The sequence below is a fragment of the Pelodiscus sinensis genome, chromosome 2 (genome assembly GCF_049634645.1).
Source record: "Pelodiscus sinensis isolate JC-2024 chromosome 2, ASM4963464v1, whole genome shotgun sequence".
NCBI lineage: Eukaryota > Metazoa > Chordata > Testudines > Trionychidae > Pelodiscus > Pelodiscus sinensis.
In genome coordinates this window covers 39815050-39836710 of record NC_134712.1, presented here as the reverse complement: position 1 = coordinate 39836710, position 21661 = coordinate 39815050, and the positions used below count along the sequence as shown (strand labels likewise).

At 44.1% G+C, this 21661-nt stretch overlaps 1 protein-coding gene across 6 annotated transcripts in view; it reads right to left on the bottom strand.

Moving 5' to 3' along the window:
• Positions 1-21661, bottom strand: part of LOC106732738 (tumor protein p53-inducible nuclear protein 1) — a 61002-nt gene that overhangs the window by 37579 nt on the left and 1762 nt on the right. For 4 of the 6 annotated variants that reach the window (XM_075920358.1, XM_075920350.1, XM_075920352.1 and 1 more), the window contains exon 3: positions 17271-17425. The gene's annotated coding sequence lies outside the window, so the exon portion shown is untranslated. Of the gene's footprint in view, positions 1-17270; positions 17426-18937; positions 20237-20283; positions 20375-21661 lie in introns of those variants that run through there. The other 2 variants (XM_075920351.1, XM_075920355.1) reach the window with 2 other exon arrangements.

The following is a 21661-nucleotide window of genomic DNA, read 5'->3' as shown; positions in this document are numbered from 1 at the left end:
AAACCTCCCTTGCTGCAGTTTAAGCCCATTGCTTCTTGTTCTATCCTCAGAGGCCAAGATGAACAGGTTTTCTCTCTTCTCCTTATGACACCCTTTTAGATACCTGAAAACTGCTATCATGTCCTCCCTCAATCTTCTCTTTTCTAAACTAAACAAACCCATTTCTTTCAGCCTTCCTTCATAGGTCATGTTCTCTAGACCTTTAATCATTCTTGTTGCTCTTTTCTGGATCCTCTTCAATTTCTCCACATCTTTCTTGAAATGCAGTGCCCAGAACAGGACACAATACTCCAACTGAGGCCTAACCAGAGCAGTTAGAGTGGAAGAATGACTGCTCGTGTCTTGCTCACAACACACCTGTTAATGCACCTCAGAATCATGTTTGCTTTTTTTGCAACAGCATCACACTGCTGACTCATATTCAGCTTATCGTCCACTATAAACCCATAGGTCCCTTTCTGCTATACTCCTTCCTAGAGAGTCGCTTCCCATTCTGTATGTGTGAAACTGATTGTTCCTTCCTAAGTGGAGCACTTTGCATTTGTCTTTATTAAACTTCATTCTGTTTACCTCAGACCATTTCTCCAATTTGTCCAGATCATTTTGAATTATGACCCTATCCTCCAGATTAGTCGCAATCCCTCCCAGCTTGGTATCATCATTAAAGCGTACTTTCTATGCCAATATCTAAATAGTTGATGAAGATATTGAACAGAGCCGGTCCCAAAACAAACCCCTGCGGAAACCCACTTGTTATACCTTTCCAGCAGGATTGAGAACCATTAATAACTACTCTCAGAGTAAGGTTATCCAGACAGTTATGAACCCACCTTATAGTAGCCCCATCTAAGTTGTATTTGCCTAGTTTATTGATAAGAATATCATGCGAGACCGTATCAAACGCCTTACTAAAGTCTAGGTATACCACATTCACCGCTTCTCCCTTATCCACAAGACTCGTATCCTATCAAAGAAAGCTATCAGATTGGTTTGACATGATTTGTTCTTTACAAATCCATGCTGGCTCTTCCCTATCACCTTGCCACTTTTCAAGTGTTTACAGATGATTTCCTTAATTACTTGCTCCATTATGTTCCCTGGCACAGAAGTTACACTAACTGGTCTGTAGTTTCCTGGGTTGTTCTTATTTCCCTTTTTATAAATGAGCACTAGATTTGCCCTTTTCAAGTCTTCTGGAATCTCTCCTGTCTCCCATGATTTTCCAAAGATGATAGCTAGAGGCTCAGATACCTCCTCTATCAGCTCCTTGAGTATTCTAGGATGCATTTCGTCAGGCCCTGGTGACTTGCAGACATCTAACTTTTCTAGGTGATTTTTAACTTGTTCTTTTTTTATTTTATCCTCTAAACCTACCCCCTTCCCACTAGCATTCACTATGTTAGGCATTCCTTCAGACTTCTCGGTGAAGACCAAAACAAAGAAGTCATGTGGCAGATACATGGTGTTCAAATCTGGTACATTTAGTTTTTAGAACAATACTATGATTACCAAACTTATTAAACTTAACAAGGGACTGTTATCACTTGTCAGAGCCAGAGACTAGAAATAAAGCTCATCTGCTGAATTTGTGTGTTAGGTAATCACACAAAGTAACTTTGCTTCAGTTAGGTCATCTGCAAACTGGAAATGATGCTACAGTAAAACTCCGATGGTCCGGCATCTGATGGTCCGGCACCATCAGGAACCCGGAAGTGCTCCGGGCAGCCGGACCATTGGAGCTGCTCTGCCCCCAACTTCCCCATTCAGCCGCTGCTAAAACTGACCAGCGGCTGAATCAGGGAAGCTGGGGGCAGAGCAGCTGGGGCGCTGCCGGGTTGATCCCGTAGCGCTGCCCCTCAGGGCTGCGGGACTCAACCCGGCAGCACCCCAGCTGTCCCCGATTCAGCCGCTGCTGAAACTGACCAGCGGCTGACTCCAGGAAGCCCGATGCGGAGCTGCTCTGCCCCGAGCTTCCTGGAATCAGCCCCTGATCAGTTTCAGCAGCGGCTGACTTGGGGACACCTGGGGTAGAGCAGCTGGGGTGCTGCCGGGTTGGTCTCGCCGCACCAAGAATCGGCGCTATCAGACCAAACCCGCAGCACTCCAGCTGCTTTGCTGCAGGCGTCCCCGATTCAGCCGCTGCTGAAACTGCCCAGCAGCGGCTGAATCAGGGACGCCTGGGGCAGAGCCGGACTATCGGAAGGGGGGGCTATGAGGGGTCTGGGGTGGCATCCCCCCCACCCCAGACCTCTCATAGCCCCCCCTTCCAATAGTCCGGCAAATCTGATAATCCGGCACCCCCATGGGTCCTAAAGGTGCCGGATTATCGGAATTTTACTGTATCTACTTTACAGAGATGTTATGAAACTTAATGGTTTGCAGGTAGTGTGTTTCATCTGAGACTGGCAAGGAACATTTTCAATATAAAAAAAATCCATAATTACTGGGAAAACTTTTTGATAATCATAGTTGTAATACTAATTATTATTAGAGAATTCCCACTGCTTTTGATTTAGCTTGGTAAGCATCAGGCTGAAAGGAGGGTATGTGAAGGATGTTGTGACTTGTTGGCCAAGTTTACGCTAAAGGGGAATGTCGAATCAAGATATGCAACTCCAGCTACATTAATTATGTAGCTGAAGTCAACATACCTTGTTTTGAGTTTCCCCGCCACTCCCACAGCTGGAGGCCGACGGGAGCAAATACTCCCATCAACTTCCCTTACTCCTTGCAGAGGCAGGAGTATTGAACGTGGATGGGAGCGCCCTCTGACTCTTTAAGCTTGATTTAGCGAGTCTTAAGTAGACTTGCTAAATCAAACTCTGGAAGATTGATTACAGCAGTATCAATCTTCCATTTAGTGAAGACATGGCCCTAATCTCTGGGTCAAAGTGGTACTGCTGGTGCTGTGAGTGATAATACAGATAACTGATTTATGTTTTCACCATTCATTGTATTATATTTCAAGTATAGCTAAAGTTAGGTAACAAATGGTTAATAGATTGAGACATTTATGTATAGTTTGTTATGTTTGGGGCTTTTTATTGTACAAGTTTAAAAGGGGGAAGGGTTATTTTCTCTCACGGAGAGCCTGTCTGTAGGATGGCTACTAAGGGGGAAATCTCCAAGATTTACCCTAACCAGCTAGCACACATTAAGAAGATGCTTCTTGTCCTGTCTATGCTAGAGTTTTAAAACATGTTGCTAACACAATTTGAAAGTACACATTTTGTCCTAATATAATGCAGCTGCAACAGCATTAGCAATATTGAGATTTTTTTCCCCCAAAAAACCCCTAGGGCAGATAAGGCCTTTAAGTGCCTCCCAGGGTTTTTAAGAAACATCATGACAGACTGAGGCAGAGTCTGGAATTTATTGTGAGAAAATTGACAGCTCAAGAAAGGAGCTCTATAAAATGTACTTAAAGTGAAAGGGCTTCTTTCTCTGTGCCTGAATTTAAAGCATCATTAATCAAATGTCAGAGTACTTGAATAATTCAAGTGGTGTAAAGAGATGTAACTGCAAGACTTGCAAGGACAGCACACAAAGCTGTCTCACTGTGAGGACAAGCTGAACTCTTAGTGGCACCACAGCTCAAAGAATTAAAAAATACACCAGAGTATTTGAAATGGAGTAAGTTAATGGTTTAGGTATAGACTGAACACAAACATATTGTACTTGGCTGCAGAACTATTACTAGAGGAAAACTGCATGTTTACAGATCTTGGGATATCTTAGGATAGTGGCAATAACTTGGAAGAAATGCAGCTTGAATATTCAATGAGGCAGCATCATGTTATACATTATATTTAAGAACAAGCCAAGTGTCCTTAGCTGTGTAATTAAATAATAGTAGAGATTATTAAGACTGTGTTTTTGTGTATTTGGTTTTTGGGGATTTTTAAGTTTACTTTCCCATGTATTCTGTTTATTTACTTTTTCCATTTCATTTTAGAGACAGAAAACAAAGTCTGATCAGTTTCATCCAGTTTCTCATACTCTATGGTAGCACAATGCTACAATGTTTGAATTGCAAATGCTGCAGATGAATGCTTAAAATTGTTTTAATATTGGGTTTGAGACAAGAGAGAGTCTCCCCATTAACCTAGAAACTAAATATATGCAAAACTACCTGCCATTTTCCCTTAACACTTTAGTGACACTGGTCTGTTTCAGCAGCAGTGCTCCATTTTAATGGGGGAAATAAAGACTCCAATAGAAATGTTTGGAATAGTCTTCCAAGGCACTTGGTTCTGCCCTGTTCTGCTGCAGGTTACACCCACACACCTGTTACCCTTTTACCACAGTGATGGTGCCTTTGGCACTAGATCCTGCAACTGGATCCATGGGCAGCTACTTAGAGCCACATGGAATCCAGCTGAAGAAAACAGAGCTCCAATTGGGTTCAAAGTCAGCTTTCACTGATTTGATTGGAGGACTGGCACCTCAGATAGAGTCCATATTGGAGTAAGGTTTCCTCCTGCTTCCATTGATGCAAGGTGTGGACTTTTGTCATTGACTTAAATGGGAGCAGGCTAAAAGCCTTGACATGCACTGAACAGGAGAAGTTAACATTACTGCATATGTTGACATAACCTGGGAGATTTTGACAAAAATATTTAATATGCTTCTGTGGCCACATAATTTTGGAAATTACTACTAAGAAACTGTAGCTTGTCTGGAAATTATTTGAACATCATCAGAGCCATCCTTGTTACAACATGCTCAAATACTTGGCTCCTGAATAAGAAACTTAAAAAAAATAAACTGCCTTTAATTTATATTATTTTGCTAAATGTGATGGGCACCTGTTGCTATAGTTACACCACATCTGTTAGGAGTAGTTCTTTTAATTGCATCAGTTAGACATACATAAAAGAGTATTTTAATCATACAAAGCGTTGAATAAAGCACAGTCTGAAGTCTGGCTGAAGAAGAACCTCACACTTAAACCCTCCCTTCTCCTTCCCCTCTCCCCACTCAAATTAAAAAGTTCCTTGTGCTATAATTACCATTCTACATATTCATTAGTCCTGGTTAACAAAGGCACTGTACTAAAATGCAGGTTCCTTTGCTTCTCAGACACTAGGAAACACGATAAGTGGTTCATTAAATTCCTAAAGCCTTTTTGATACTTATGTATGGAACAGAATAAAAAAAGTTATCACATAATACATTTGTTCTATGGTACATTAAAATCTGTGCAAACTATATTAAGGTGGCAAGTCCAAATCTTTAGAGTCCTGCAAATCTGCAAATAAACACTTAATATTTGTGGGTCTCCGCTAGGGATGTAAGCGAGTAGAGTAGCCTAGGCTTATTGGGTAGTCGAGTCAACTACTTACATGTCCTCCGTCCTCCCCCCACTCCTTGCTGCCTTTGTATAAGGGATGTTAAGAAACAAGTATTTGACTAATTGTGTGTTCGATAACATTTTTATCAACTGCACGATTAGTTGATAAGGAAAGGTGCTCAGTCCTGGGAGCTACCCCTGCTGCAGTTCTGCAGTTTAAACGTAGTAAGACCCAGGCTGCCTGCCTGCCTGGCTCTTACTACATTTAAACTGAAGAGCCGCAGCGGGGGTAGCTCCAGGAACCGGCATGAGCCAGGACTGAGCTGGACTTGCTCAGTCCCAGCTTGTGCCAGGTCCAGCAGCCCCTGACTATGGTGGGTCCCAGTGGGGACCTGTGACCCCTCGCAAACAGAAGGTGCTGCCAGAGCAGCCTCTGATCACAGCCAGCCTGGGTTGCCATGGACAGCAGCCTCTGCCCGTGGCGAGTCTGGGCCCAATAGAGGCAACAGTGCAGGGAAGGGGGCAGCTTTTAAGCCGGCTCCCCCCAACACCATCTCTTTTTTCCCCCTCCCCCGCTGCTTCTGATACAGAGGTAGCAAGGGTGTTGGGGGGGATGCAAATAATAGAGTAGTCAATTCGACTACTTGCTTACTACTCTGAATCAGAGGCAGCAAAGGTGGGTGGAAGCAGGATCCAGTGGTAGGAGGAGCCGGCTTAAAAGCTGGTTCCCTTAGCACCAACTCCACAGTACCGCCTGCCCCTCTCCCCACACTACTGCCTCTATCAGAGGCAGCAGTGCAGGGTGTGTTTGCAAAGCAGACTCTGCACACGGCGGTCCCAGGCTTGCTGTGGGCAGAGGCTATTTCGCATCCCACAGAGCAGCTCCTGTCCGTGGTGTTGGCTGACCACAAACAGAGGCTGCTCCAGCAGCAGCCTCTGTCCACGAAGGGTTCTAATTCCCCACTGAAACCCCTCATGGACACAGGTTGCTGGACCCAGCATTAAATGGGACTGAGCAAGCCTGGCTATTTGGCACCTACCCCTGCTGCAGCTCTGCATTTTAAATGTTGTAAGAGCCAGGTGAGCAGGCAGCCCGGCTCTTACTATGTTTTAACTGCAGAGCTGCAGTGAGGGTAGCTCGCAGACCCAGTACGAGCTGAGACTGAACACCTTCCCTTATCAACTAATCGTGTAGTTGGTAAAAAAAATGTCGACTACATGATTAATGGGATTCCCACTTCTTAACATCCCTAGTATCTGCATCTGCAGATACCCACAGCTCATTTGTGCAGATAAGGATACAGATTGTGTATCTAGTACCTGGCAAATTTGCATATATCCGTTTTGTATCTTTGGGTATTTGCATTCATGGATGTCAGTGTGGATATCTGTGACTCACTTTTGTGGATACAGATGCAGATACAAAATTTTATATCCGTGCAGGGCTCTACAAATCTTGTATAGAGATATTAGGAAGCATGTAATTCAGTAATCGTGTAGCTGACAAAATTTTTGACAGATACAGGATTAACAGATAAGTGGCTCTGCATTGAAAAGAATTTAAGAGCCGGTGCACAAGCATGTCAGCTCAGTCCCTGCTCGTGCCGGGTTTGACAGCTACCCCGACTGCGGCTCTGCATTTAAAGTGCTTGAGTGGGGGTACTGTTGGATTCGGTATGAGTTGGGACTGAGCCAGCGTGCTTGCACGCCAGCTCCCAAAATACTTTAAATGCAGAGCTGTGGGGGACTGCGTGTAGCTGATAGCGTTAACCAATAAGCATCCACTTATCGGTTAATTGTTTAACTAGCTACACTATTACATTAAATCTCTTGTGCCAGTCTAATAACTAATATTTCAAGTTGAGTTAATCTATAAAATGTGTTTAGATGTTAACAAAGTCCAAGTATAACAAACTGATTGACACCTTTGATTGGAGTAGTTTGAAAGCTGCAGGCAAACTCTCAAGATTTCCAGACAGAAATGCTTTCTAATGTAAGAAAATTCCCTGGTGGGGAGGATTCAATGGGAAAAGAAGTTGGCCATTGTATGGAGAGAGTAGCCAGCAATCTGGAGTTCCCACTCTGTCCCAAGTAATCAGTTGAGTCCCAGGTACAGTGGTCCCTCCCACCTCCCAGGAACTCAAATAGTACCGCTGTATCAGAGGCAGTGGGGATATGGGGGGAGGGAGCAGGTGACTGTGTGGAAGCTGGTACAAGTGGGGAGCCATCTTAAAAGGCAGCTCCCTAAGCACACTGGCTTCTGTCTCCCCCCTTCTGCTTCTGAGACACATCCTTACTTCAGACTAGGGTGAAGGTTCCAGTTGGGGGGTGCAGGTTGGAGGGTCAAGGGGTTCAGATTGTGGGAGGGGGTTCTGGGCTGAGGCAGGGGGTTGAGGTAAGGGAAGGGATAGAAATGAGGAGTTCAGGAGCAGGCTCCAGGCTGAGCCAGGGGTAGGGGTACAGGCTCCAGTCAGTGCTTAGCTCAGGCGTCCTCCCTGATACAGCGACATGTCTCTCATCCATCCACCCACAAGCACTATCCATGCAGCTCCCATGGTTCCTGACCAACGGGAGCTGCAGAGCTAGTGCTTGGAGTGGGGGCAATACGCAGAACCCTCTTGGCCTGCCGTGCCCCTGCCTAGGAGCTAAGGGACATGTTACTGCTTCTGGGAGTTGCTTGGAGCCAGTTAGAGGGCCTGACAGCCCTGTGTTAACTGGATATTTTGCTGACTGAAGCTGGCAGGGTCCTTCTTTGACCAAGTGTTCCATTTGAGAACCAGACACCTGGCAAGCCTGGTTTGAGTTAGTATGCAAAAATAGCATCTGAAAAAAGTTCCTTGATGAAAACACCAGATTTTCAAAACAACTGAAATTGTATCTAAACTTTATGCGCACACATAAAATCAACGATCTGGAAAGCATAAGCAATTTGAGCCAAAAATATATTTTTTCAGAGATACAGGAAAGTCTGAATAAAAATTCCACCTCAGTTTTTGATACAGCTATCCTGGTACCAAACAATAATAATGTCTTGGATTCCCGCCCCACTCCCTCCTCCCCGCTCTAACTGCCTCTTTTGCAGACAGCAGCAGCGGCGCAGGAGCCAGCAAACAGAGCTGTAAACAGGGCTGTAAACAGGGGAGTTTGAGTGGGAGTTCTGTTGGAGGAGTTTGGATTGTGGGACTCATTTAGGGTTTGTTTTTGCCGTAGGGTGGTGTTTTGGTTTGTTTTTATTTTTGTGTTTGCCGGACTAACAGGATTTAGGTGAGAAGGCTGATTAACATAGAGATAGCAGTGGCCATAACCCAAGCAGTGGAGGACACAATGAGACTGAGTGGATGTGGCAGCTGTGGTATGTATATGATTTTGGAGGGGGTACCTGAAAGGAGTTTTGTTTGTATGAAATGCCGCCTAATAGAACTGATGGAAGAAAAGATCCGAGGATTGAAGATGCAGGTGGAAACTCTGGTCGAGTTTAGAAGGGGGTTTGAGCAGATGATGGAGCAAAGGCATGAGGTGGCTGAAGCGGAAAGCTTAGGGTACGTCTAGACTACATGCCTCTGGCGACAGAGGCATGTAGATTAGGCTACCCGACAGAGTAAAATGAAGCGGCGATTTAAATAATCGCCGCTTCATTTAAATTTACATGGCTGCCGCGTTGAGCCGACAAACAGCTGATCTATGAGTCTGATCAGCTGTTTGTCGGCTCAACGCGGCAGCCATGTAAATTTAAATGAAGCGGCGATTATTTAAATCGCCGCTTCATTTTACTCTGTCGGGTAGCCTAATCTACATGCCTCTGTCGTCAGAGGCATGTAGTCTAGACGTACCCTTAGACATGCAGACTGAAGCAGGATCAAAGGCCTCTGAGGGGGGACTGCTGGGCGAAGAAAATGGACAGTGGAAGCATGTGACTATGAGAACCAGGCAGAGGAAAAGATGGGCCAGTGAAGGAGAAATAGAGCTCAAGAACAGGTATGCGGAGTTGGAGAATGGAGAAGGGATACAGCAGGTGGCCACTGAAGGTGGAAAGGCAAGGAAGAAGAGAAGACTGGCTAGTCCCATACATAAAGGGGAAAAGTCGATGGAGATAACACCTAATGAGCACCAGGAGGATACAGGATGGGTTGAAGAAGATTACAAGGGAAGATAGGAATGGAAAGGACTTGCAGCCAGAGGAAACAAGGGATAGACCAGAGAATTGCACTGTCACCAGGAAAAAGGAAGGTCTAAAATAAGGGATAAGGGATCTTTCGGAAAAGGCTTTATTTTCCGAAAGATCCACGTCTAGACTGGCGCTTTTTTCCGGCAAAGCTCCGAGCCGAAAAAAAGCGGCAGCCATTTTTATGCTAATGAAACGGGGGAGATTTAAATCCCTGCTTCATTAGCAATTGCGATACGTCTAATTTGCATACCTTTTACGAAAAAGGGATGCAATCTAGACGTAGCCCTGTAGTATGCAAGGTCTTGGAAAAAATTTTGCAGGAGAAAGTAGTTAGGGACATTGAGGTTAATGGCAATTGGGACAAATTACAACATGGTTTTACAAAAGGTAGATCTTGCCAAACCAACCTGATCTCTTTCTTTGAGAAAGTAACAGATTTTTAGATAAAGGAAATGCAGTGGATCTAATCTACCTTGATTTCAGTAAGGCATTTGATACACTACCACATGGAGAATTATTGGTAAAATTGGAAAAGATGGGGATCAATATGAAAATTGAGAGGTGGATAAGGAACTGGTTAAAGGGGAGACTACAGCGAGTCATACTGAAAGGTGAATTGTCAGGTTGGAGAGAGGTTACTAGCGGAGTTCCTCAGGGATCAGTTCTGGGACCATTATTATTTAATCTTTTTATTACTGACCTTGGCACTAAAAGTGGGAGTGTGCTAATAAAGTTTGCAGATGACACAAAGTTGGGAAGTATTGCCAATTCAGAAAAAGATCGGGAAATCATACAGGAAGATCTGGATGATCTTGTAAATTGGAGTGATAGCAATAGGATGAAATTTAATAGTAAGAAGTGTAAGGTTATGCATTTAGGAATTAATAACAAGAATTTTAGTTGTAAGCTGGGGACACATAAGTTGGAAGTAATGGAAGAAGAGAAGGACCTCGGAGTCCTGGTAGATCACAGGATGACTATGAGCCACCATTGTGACATGTCTGTGAAAAAGGCTAATACGGTCTTGGGATGCATTAGGCGAGGTATTTCCAGTAGGGATAAGGAGGCGTTAGCGCCGTTATACAAGGCATTGGTGAGACCTCATTTGGAATACTGTGTGCAGTTTTAGTCTCCCATATTTAAGAAGGATGAATTCAAACTGGAACAAGTACAAAGAAGGGCCACTAGGATGATCGGAGGAATGGAAAACCTGTCTTATGAAAGGAGACTCAAGGAACTTGGCTTGTTTACCTTAACCAAAAGAAGGCTGAGGGGAGATATGATTGCTCTCTTTAAATATAATAGAGGGATAAATGCCAGGGAGGGAGAGGAATTATTTAAGCTCAATACCAATGTGGACACAAGAACAAATGGATATTAGCTGGCTATTAGGAAGTTTAGACTCGAAATTAGGCAAAGGTTTCTAACCATCAGAGGAGTGAAGTTCTGGAACAGCCTTCCAAGGGAAGTAGTGGGGGCAAAAGACCTATCTGGCTTCAAGATAAAGCTAGATGGGTTTATGAAGGGGATGGTTTGATGAGTTAACATGATCTTGGCAATTAATTGACCTTTCACTATCAGTGGTAAATAGGCCAATGGTGGGAAGATCAGAGTTGCTATAGAGACCTAACTTTTTTCTGGGTGTCTGGCTCGTGAGTCTTGCCCACATGCTCAGGGTTCAGCAGATCGCCATATTTGGGGTCGGGAAGGAATTTTCCTCCAGGGTAGATTGGCAGAGGCCCTGGAGGTTTTTCGCCTTCCTCTGTAGCATGGGGCACAGGTCACTAGCGGGAGGATTCTCTGCATCTTGGGGTCTTTGAACCATCGTTTCAAGGACTTCAATATCTGAGATATAGGTGAGAGGATTATTCTAGCAGTGGGTGGGTGAGATTCTGTGGCTTGCATTGTGCAGGGGGTCAGACTAGATGATTAAAATGGTCCCTTCTGACCTTAAAGTCTATGAGTTTAGGCATGGCAGCAGTTTTTGGTTCTCTTATGCTTTTTTTAATCTTTTCCTTTGAGGACTTATGCTTTAAATCCAATTTGTCTCAGCTTCCCAGATGAGGACGCTGCAGGCCTGAGTGACTCTTCCGTAGCTTGATATTGAAGTTGGTGCAGACTAACAGCATCTGGGCTCCCAAGGATCCAGGTGCCTAGAGACCAGGGTCAGAGATCAACTTTACTGCCTGATCCAGGTGCCTCCACTTTGAGTGCTTGCTCCATTTTGAGAAGGACCTGCAGATATCATAATTTTCCAGGACATGCTGCACACTGAGGGAGAACATATCTCTCGTCTATCATTGAGAGCTATGACTGCCTCACTGGATGGACAGTTTGTAAAGTCCAGGGACTTGCCAAGGTCACCCATACAGACTGGTGCTGCTAACAACTGCAGGAAGTGATGATGCCACCACCCCTGCAACCTATAGACCTAAGAAAGTAACACTCATGGAGGTAAATCCTGAAGGAGTTGCTCCAACATATACCACAGGCAGAGAGAAGGAAATGGGTGGGTTGGCACAGCTCTCCCCTCAATAGCCTCACAAAGCATTAGAAGAAAGGGATGGTACACATACCATCCAATTAGATACTGCTGACTAGAAAATTCTCCAGTGCATGCACACTAGACTTGCATTAACCAATTGTGGAATATGAGTATGGACTAGTACACCAAGAATTGTGCTTTCTAGTGTGCAAGCTCCATGCTAGGAAGTGTGAACACTTTTTATCTAGCCACAGCATGTCATTTGGCAAGATCATATCTAGACTTTATGTAAGAAGACTTACCTGGCATTGCCCAGGGCTGGCCCAGAGTGGCAGGGGCTGCGTGACCTGCCCACCAGCTTCTCCCTGAGACCAGCCTGGGGGTGGAAGGAAGGGGGTGGGCGAGGGCAGTGCAAGACACCTGCTGGCTTCTCTGCAGAGGCGGAAGAGTATGGGGGTGGGAGGGGCAACACATGCTGCCTTGCCGCCTGTCAGTTCTCCCCGGAACCAGCCTGAGGCCAGGGCAGGGGCTGCACAGGCTTTTCCATGGGGCTGGCCTTGGGTCCAACAGTCAGCTTCTCCCTGGGGCTAGCCTGAGAGTGGGGGGCAGGATGGGGCCATGCAGGATGGGGGCATGCAGGAGAGTGGGGGGCAGGATGGGGCCCACCAGTTTCAGCCACACAGGCTGTCTATTGACTTCTCCTTGGGGGTGTGCGTGGGGACCGTGAAACCCAGTCAACAGGAGCCCTGCGGTGGCGGGGACCATGCAACAGCCACTCCCTGGGGCAGGCTACAGTGGTCGGGGCTGTGCTGCCAGTCAGCAGCTGTTCCCTGGGGGCTGGAGAGCTTGCTGCCCCTGTGGTCATTTGCGAATATAATTGTTGCCCATGTTTGCTGCCCCCCTCCCCCCCCCGGAGGTCACTCATGAGTGTAATTGTTCCTGCTATCACACCCATTTCCTTGTTTTGCAACAAATGGAATCTCATTCCATACACATCCCATTGTCCTGGCACAACCAAACTCTGACCTTGCTTTAAGTTATGATAAGAGGAAGCTGCATACCAAATTTGGTGGTCGTAGCTCTTACCGTTTAGAAGGAGTTCTTGAACAAATGGACTCTCAGACAGCCAGATAGACATACAAACTCTCTAAATATATATAGTAGATGAAAGGTGCAAGAAGGGATGCATACGATAGAGTTAATAATTAATACATTTGCATACAACATAGAGGCAGAAAGATTCTAATCTTATCTATCTAAGAAGCCTATACACGGTCAATTCAATTCAAATACTCCTTATTTACATGTGCCATTTGCAGCATGTCACCACAGGCAACAAAATGGAACAAAACACAGTGCTTGCTTCATCCGCACTTTTATGTAGTGACAGCCAGGCAGGTGACAGTTTTTTAAGGCTCCAGTGAACTATGAGGATGACTCTTCAGAGAGGTCAAAATGTAAAGAGCATAGCATCCACTTTGAAACCAAATGTTAAAGTGATCTCAGCTCCCATTTAGACATCAAAATTAATGGCCACATTTTTCAAAAGAACTCAGTATGTTGGGTGCGGAGTGCTTCTGAAAGCCTGGCCCTTATTTAGGTGACTAAGTCAGAGAAGGACTATTTTGAAAACCTGACCCAACTGCAATTGCTGAGCACTTTTTACAATTTTTGTCCTAACTGCCTCACTATGTGTAGTCAGATTTTGTACTAGAGATGACAGCAACAAAATCCTGTTTTATGAATATCCTTTTGCACAACCATCTAGCCATCCATCATTTGAAGCTAGGAAGATTGAAAAGCCCCACTACAGCAATTTATTTCATGGTATGACATCCTATGCTTCACTGAAATGCTTCAGAAAAAGTTGACAGACTGGTGAGCCATTCCAGAAAGGAACCTACTCCATCTTAGTTCCCAGGTAATCTTTGTAAAAGTTCCCACTATCGAGTACCTTTCAGTTTACACCAGCTGGGGAATAAGAGCCTGATCAAAAGCTGACTGAAGTAAATGGGAATGGTTCCACTGACTTCAATGAGCTTTAAATCAGGCCCTAAATTTAGTTAGGGTGCTGAGACACATTGGCAGGGTAGTAAGCTAGGACTATACTCTTGATCTGTGGATAAAGAGCAAACTTTGTTTTCCAGCACCTTTTGCAAGTATTTAAATATGCTTAAAGTTGTGATATTAACAAGAAGAAATTCATGAAAGAATGTGAGTAGATTGTGATCCAAGAACATTTTAATTTGGCAAATGGGTTACAAGAATATCCTGATCCTGGTCCAACATTTGAGGTCTCAAATGAAAGCTGTGGACACACAGACATAATGTATGCATGTATACTGCAAATATATTCTTAGACTCTGCATCCAGATATTATTCACCAGCAAAGGTGAAAAACAGGTCTTTCAAATAAAGAAATGTTTCTCTCTGCACGATGTATGAAATGTTTCTCTCTGCACTGTGAGACAAAACAATGGATGCCTTTTTGCATACAAAGTCAAATGTAAACAAGGATGTGAAATCAACAGGAAAGGAGTACACAGGATAAAAACAGGCATGTGCAGGGGAATTTTGTCTATGAATAAAGGCAATGCATTTTGGGAGTTCAGGTTGGACCTCCAAAAACTGGGACTCAATTGTCTTGGCAACATCTGTGGTCCAGTAGGACCAGTTGGACCACGGATGTTCCTGGACGAGGGACTCCTGGCTGGGAACCCCATTGGAAAGAGGTGGCTCAGAGGTCCTGGGGCTGGGACCGGGGCCGGAGCCCCAGTAGCATAGCTGGGGCTGTGGAAGCCCCAGTAGTGGGGCTGGGAACATGGCAGCTGTGACAGCCCCAGTAACCTAGCTGGGGATGTGGCAGCCCCAGTAGAGGGGCCAGCGCTGGGTACGTGGCAGCCCGACTGCTGTGGCCACAGGAGCATGGCAGCCTGGCAGCGGGGTGACTAGGGCTGGCAACGGGGAGGGAAGGTGGGCTGGGAGGCTGGTAGCAAGAGACCTCCCCTGGTCCAGCAAATTCCCTCATTCAGGACCAGTCAGGTCCCCAGGGTTGCCGGACCAGAGAGGTCCAATCTGTATTACTGAAATAGAAATCACTCTTGGTTAAAGTGTTAAGAGAGAATTTTGGGTGAGACAAACTTTTCTTTAGATAGGATATTAACCTGTTACTTAAGCTTCATCTCTTGTTACGGTTGGTCTCATGTTATGGGTTTGTTTTGTTTTATACGTAACCATTTGCTTAGAATATTATTACTCTCTGCCACTTGAATCTCTAATCTTTGATAGTAAACTTATTTTTGTTTTCACTATAAATATTTCTGAGTGCTATGGTGGTAAGCAAAACACAGGTCCTGAGTTGAATATTAAAAACTGGTGTCTACTGTTCCTTTGGGAATAACAGTAATTCTGGTAATTCTATGAGCATTCAGTGGATAAGGGGCTGGACACCACAAGGAATGCTCTGAGTATTGGGATAAGGAGTTGATGTGTGCCTGTTGCTGCCTGTAAAGAGTAAGCAAGGTTTGCAGAAGAATGTGCCAGTGATTGTTGGTTTTAGAGACCTAATCCACAACAAGAACAGACAAGATTCTTTGATGTTAAGTCCAAGGAGTTGTGAGGAGCCTCACAATCTGTGTTGCCTCTGGAGCACATCATATCTATTTTGGCAAAATCATAAAACTAACAAGATAATGCGGTGACGAAGATGATCACTTTTCTAACCTTTGAAACAATAGCAATAGATTTGAAAGTCTGAGATTTCTGCTATGTAATTAAAGTCTTAGAGGTTCCATTACATGAAATAGATACTGGGTTTAAAAAATGTCTTTGTTATTACATGTATTAGTTTGTTACTGGATTAAGCAAGTGAAATTATTGCTGCTGGTCATGTTTTAGCAGGGCACTCCTGTAACTTAAAGCATCACTTAAGGCTTTGGTTGAATAATTTTAGTGTTACATGTAAAAGTATCGGGTCTATGACAGCACAGCTATCCATTTTAGAACAGATTTACTAGCCATTCTTTTCACCAGCATATTGGCCAAGTGAATGCAACGAAGGATCTGAGAGCATTAAAGGGTGCAGAGTTTCACGAGACTCTCTCTCTCTTTTTTTTTAAAAGAAAAAATGCATCAGGTACAGCTATATTTTGGAGAGATATTGAAAACAAGGTGATGAAGCATGATCACCGAGGAGGAAAAAATCTGCAGGTCTTTTACATTATGACATCACTGAAAACCATTCTGTTTTTTGTAGAAGTCCCTTCTCACTGAATTATGCTTTTATTGTGTTTTAAGTAAATCCAGCTCTCTGAAAGATTAATTCGAATCACTATTTGACAAAACAAAAGGTAGGGATGTTGAAATGTGATTATTTTTGTAAATGTGTAATTGCTGAAATTTACAGCAGTTACACGTTTACACACAGTGGAGCCAGGTGAGAGCCAGTGCTTGTTGGGAGCCAGCTCCCTGCAAGCATCAGCTCCTGGCTGCACTCCTCCCTGCATTGCTACCTCTGATACAAAAGCAGCAGCGTGGAGGGGCAGGTGGCTCCTCAGGAGCCAGTGCTCACCTGCCCCCCTCTTTCCCCACACTGATGCCTCTATGGGAAGCAGCTCTGCAGGAGCTGGCATGAGCAGGAAGTTGGCTTTTAAGCCAGCTCCCTGTGCCTACCCCTCCTCCCACTTCCTCTGTATCAGAGCATATCAGTTCCCCATGAACACTGGCTCCTCTCCCCCCCCCCCTTTCCCTCCTTGCTGCTGCATGGAACTGTTAGGATTAACCGATGAGCCCAGGCTGATCAGTTAATCATGTAAATAGGTACATATTCACAATCCTAATAAAGTCTAACTTGCTAGTATCAGTACAGACTTGAAATAGCTTTTCCAATAGTGATACATGATATGTCTATTTAAAGGAAACTGTTATACCTTTAATTAGAACAATAGCAAAATTCAATGCCCTGAAAATAAGGGCAGAAACACTATTTAATAAGGCACACAGTTTAGTCTTCTCTTGCTAATAACTAACAATTTTAACAGGTTATTGCCATTTTGATATTAACAAAAATCATTTTAATATCTTTTACAAGGTTTCATTGCTAATTATAATGATTTTAAGAAGATGAAAGATGATTTTGTACAGTGTTTCTGCTGATTTGCTCATTGAAACACAGAATTGTCCATTTATTTTAACTAATTTACTACAGGAAAATAAAACCAAAGAATATGTTTGTGGAAATTTTCAGGCAGTTAGCCAAGAAAGAAGTACATTACATAGTCCATATATTCCATAATATTTACAACTGTGGCATGGTGTGTTGGATTTACCTCTTTGAATATCCCCGTGACCCAGACATGATACTGCAACTCTTGGTTCCAAATGCTCCGAACAGGCTGTCAGCCAACTTTCGTAAGTCTTCTGTAGCTCAGCCCACTGGCTAGATCACAGGATCCAAAATCTTTCCAGGATATAGTTCCTTGCCCTGTTGGTCCAATTATAAACAAAACAGTCTCTTGCCTTTTGAGAATAAATTTCCTCTCTTGAATTGGGTCAGCAGGATTCCTCCTGAATTCCTTATAGCTAGAGGCTAAACTGGGGCCATTTAGCAATAGTCCAGGAAACATCCTTCCTTGCTTATAGAATCCTAGAATTGGAAGGGAACTCAAGACATCATCAAGTCCAATCCCCTGCCCTGACAGCAGTACCAAACACTATCTAGATCATCCCTGATAGACATCTGTCTAACCTACTCTTAAATATTTCCAGTGGTGGAGAGTCCACAACCTCCCTAGGCAATTTATTCCAGTGTTTAACCAATCTGTATGTATGAAACGGATTGTTCCTTCCTAAGTGGAATAATTTGCATTCGTCCTTATTAAACTTCATTCATGCTGTTTACCTCAGACCATTTCTCCAGTTTATCCAGATCATTTTGAATTATGACCCTATCCTACTTCTCTGGCTCTAGCCTCGGGGTGTCCAACCAGTTCTGAAGCAGTAGCCACTATAGTGTCTACTGCTATAGTGAACTACCCACACTCAACTGGCCAAATAGCCACATGTAGCTAGTGGCTAGCATGTTGGACACCAAGGCTCTAGCTAGAAACTGACTTGCTGATACTAGGCAGCACCTGCTAGATCTTGATTGGTTGTTGCTGGCTCCCAGTCCTTCTAGTTGCTGGAGAACCAAATCTCACTGGTTTTCAAAATGGCTACTGTTCTAGGCAAACTGGGAGGTCAAATATTTGCTGTCCTTTTCTTCTTGTGACTGTTTCCTAGGCCTGTATGCAACAGAACAGCTAGTAAGGATCTTCCAAATAGGACTGTCACAAGAGGTTTGAAATCTAACAGGAATATCACCATTACTTTATTTTGTGACTGAGATGGGGATAGGGACAGAAATACCACCATTATCTTATTTTGTGATTAATCTGAGAATAGGAAGGAAAATGTTATTTTTAATTATACAGCATTGCAAATGTAAACAATGCTTTTCAAATCACAGAATAAGGGCTTGTCTTAACTGAAAAGACAACTCAAGTTAGCAATGTCAACTAATTCGAATCCCATTCACAAATACACCCTTAGTGTACTGTTACGATGCTTTTCAATTAAGTTGGCTGGCCTGTCACAGGGAGGCTAAAGCTTGAGTGATCATAAGTTGAGTATTCATAAATCATCAGGAGCTAATATGACCACTCTGCAATGTGCAGAGTAAATACACTTGCATGCTGCTAGTTCTACAATTCCTTACCCTGACAGCCTCTGTGACTCCCAAAAGGGCAGATAACTTGTCCCACAATTCACTGGGAAAGTACAGAATGTTTCATCTTACTCTAATGTAAAGAACCATGGGACATTCTGTGTGGCATTAAGATTTATCAGGGTGAGTGCAGCACTAATATAAATACAGTGGCTGAAGTGTTATTCTACAATGTGGCTACTCTAACTTGAGTTAGGCTACCTAGAGAGAAGTAACTCCAGTTTAACTTACCTGTGCAGTGAAAACATACCCTGTAAGAGTGATACTGAGACTGAGGGTCCCAAACTGCAAATGGCTGTTTATTATGTCTCCTGCAGCTCTTTGCTACACATAATATTAAAACACTGTGTGGTTTAATTATTAATCAGTCTAAGTTACTAACCAACCAGGATGCTTTTACTGCATATTAACCACTTGTAGTTGATAAAATAATAATACTTGGTAGGTCATTTTGCTGTGAGACAAGTACACACACTGAACATGTTTCCTGTCATACTGTTTAAATATGAATATATAGTACTATAAATAAATAAAACAACGAATTCATACTACTGTGGCTTTTTTAAGGTAATGTTGATCACTAATTTTGCTCCTGAACCTCTGAAGTCTGAGTTTCATTGGCCTACAACAACTGTTCCTACTCCCAAGAGTTCATAATCCAAAGCCCCAATCGTGTAACATGTTACAAAGAACACCACTGAAAGTAGTGTTGGGTTATTTCAGGGGATTTACTGGAGATTATGAGCTACAAAAACTAAAAAGAGATTTGATTTGGAATACAAAGATTGATTTTGGATTGATAGGCATAGTTGCTGTATCATATAGTGGACTGAGCACAGGAATGGGTTCTGTAAATGCCTGAATTGTCAATCCCGCTCAAATATTGTATTTTGTGTGTCCAATCTCAAACAGGGATCAGTTATTAAACTTGTTGAGAATCTTGGCTTCCATTGCCATAAAATAAGAACCTGATATTGCTTACTTCACAAGATAAAAATTAATGAGTCAGATCCCCCAAAACACAAGGTTGTTTTTAATGAAACCATGTTTTTAGTCTGTCTTTAGACTTTTTAACTCCATTCTATTGCTATGCCAATATATGTGTATGAAAATGCAGACCACTCCTTGATTCTCTAGATGGAGACTTCACTAACCCTCTCCTCACTGAGGTAAGGAAAAATTATGCATTTCCTAGTACAGTCTTGACCTAGCAGTAACACTTCCTTACCACCTGCTGCCCTGGCATCTCTTTATCTAGGACCCAGGGGCACCACTCCTCTCATTCTCATGGGTCTTCTCTGCCTGGTACCCAGCAATAGGGTGAGCGTATTTCCTTATGCTGAATACATGACAAGTGGCATAATCACTCATATTCAAGTTAAGTGGCCATAAATCACACAAATATTCAGATTAACATCAAATTGACTGAGTCCCTATTAAAAAAGAAATATTACCTACTTGGATTATTTTTATATATCCTTTTATCTTTAAAGACCCCTGGGACAGACCCCCCTCTCTAGGAACCTGGCACAACATCTTCCCAAGGCAACTTGTCCTGAAGGTCACATGCCCCTCACCTCAGATTTCTGCCAAGAGTCATATCAGAATGTTGCCAGCAGCAGCCTTTCCATCACTGTGCCAGAGGGAAGGGACAGGAACTGCTTCCAGCTGCAGGGGAGGGAGGGTAAAGAGATGATCTGGCCTGTATCTCTGCAGAGTTAATTTCTACCTCCCCCCGCCCCGCCCCCCCGCACTTCTCTGTGATTGCAAGCCATTTATCCCTTCCTGTCATCAGAGTGTCACAAGGCAGCTAACATCTCCAGGCTGCTGCTGGCTATGGACATAAGCCAGCCACCTCCTTTCCCCTGGCAATGGCATAGGCAGGAAGAGGTTAAGCCATAAGGATGCACTGTGCACCAGGGCCCAAGGAAGCTGACTGCAAGGCTTCCGGGAACCCAGTCAGAGAGGAGAGGTGGCTCAGCAGAGGAGGGTGCCTAGGGAATGTAGGGGATGGAGTAGCAAGCTCCCTGGGGCTTCTGCTGGGAGGAGGAGAGCTGCTATGGAGCCCTCAAGTTTGAGGTATGAACAGGCTGGAAGTCACATCTCCCCTCATTACATCACTCCAGAGATTAGCTGAGAGGTTTCCCAAGCCAGCACTGTGTTGTGTTTTGGCACATGTAGGCTTAGTTCTTCCTGTCCAACTCCTTGGGCTGGAGGATCTTGGTCTTTCCCAGAGCACCTGTTCAGCCAGCAGCATTGGGGGAAGGAAGGAGTCTGCCAACCAGGTTGTTAGTGAGTAGAGCACTCCAATCAGGGACTGGTTCTCTGCACAAAGCTGAGAGTGAGATGCATCCCACTGGGATAGGGATATGGAGAAGCAGCTGGGCTGGTGTATGTGTGAAGGGGCAAAGCAAGGAGATGTCAGTGAGAAGTTAAAAACATAAAGGGCAAATGAGTAGGCACAAGAGGCAACATGTAACTGACCACTCTCCAACCATCACAGCTCACAGCCAGTGTCAGCTGGAAACAGGATAGAGGCTGACAGCAGGCACACAGTAGGGGCTTCTCTGATGGACCAGTACAGGTAATGAACAGCTCCATACACTATAACTTCACCCCACCACTTGCCTTGCATACACACCCCTATCATTGGCTACTAGACACCCCCCTTCCCCACTGTTGTTAGCTGCATGGGATGGTGGCATGCAGGGACACAGCCAGAAGCAGGACATGCTAGTACTAATGTAGGAGGGAGTGTGTGTGTGTGTGTGTGTGTGTGTGTGGGTGTGGGTGAGTGATGAGAAAATACAGGACAATTTGCCCATTTTAAAGAAAAAGTTGGGACACTTGCAGGAGGGTTTAAATATGGTACAGGAGGGTTTAAACAGGATATCTGATCAGCTTACACAGCAACAGTTTCTCCCCAACTCCTTCCTCCCTCTGCTCCAAGACCCC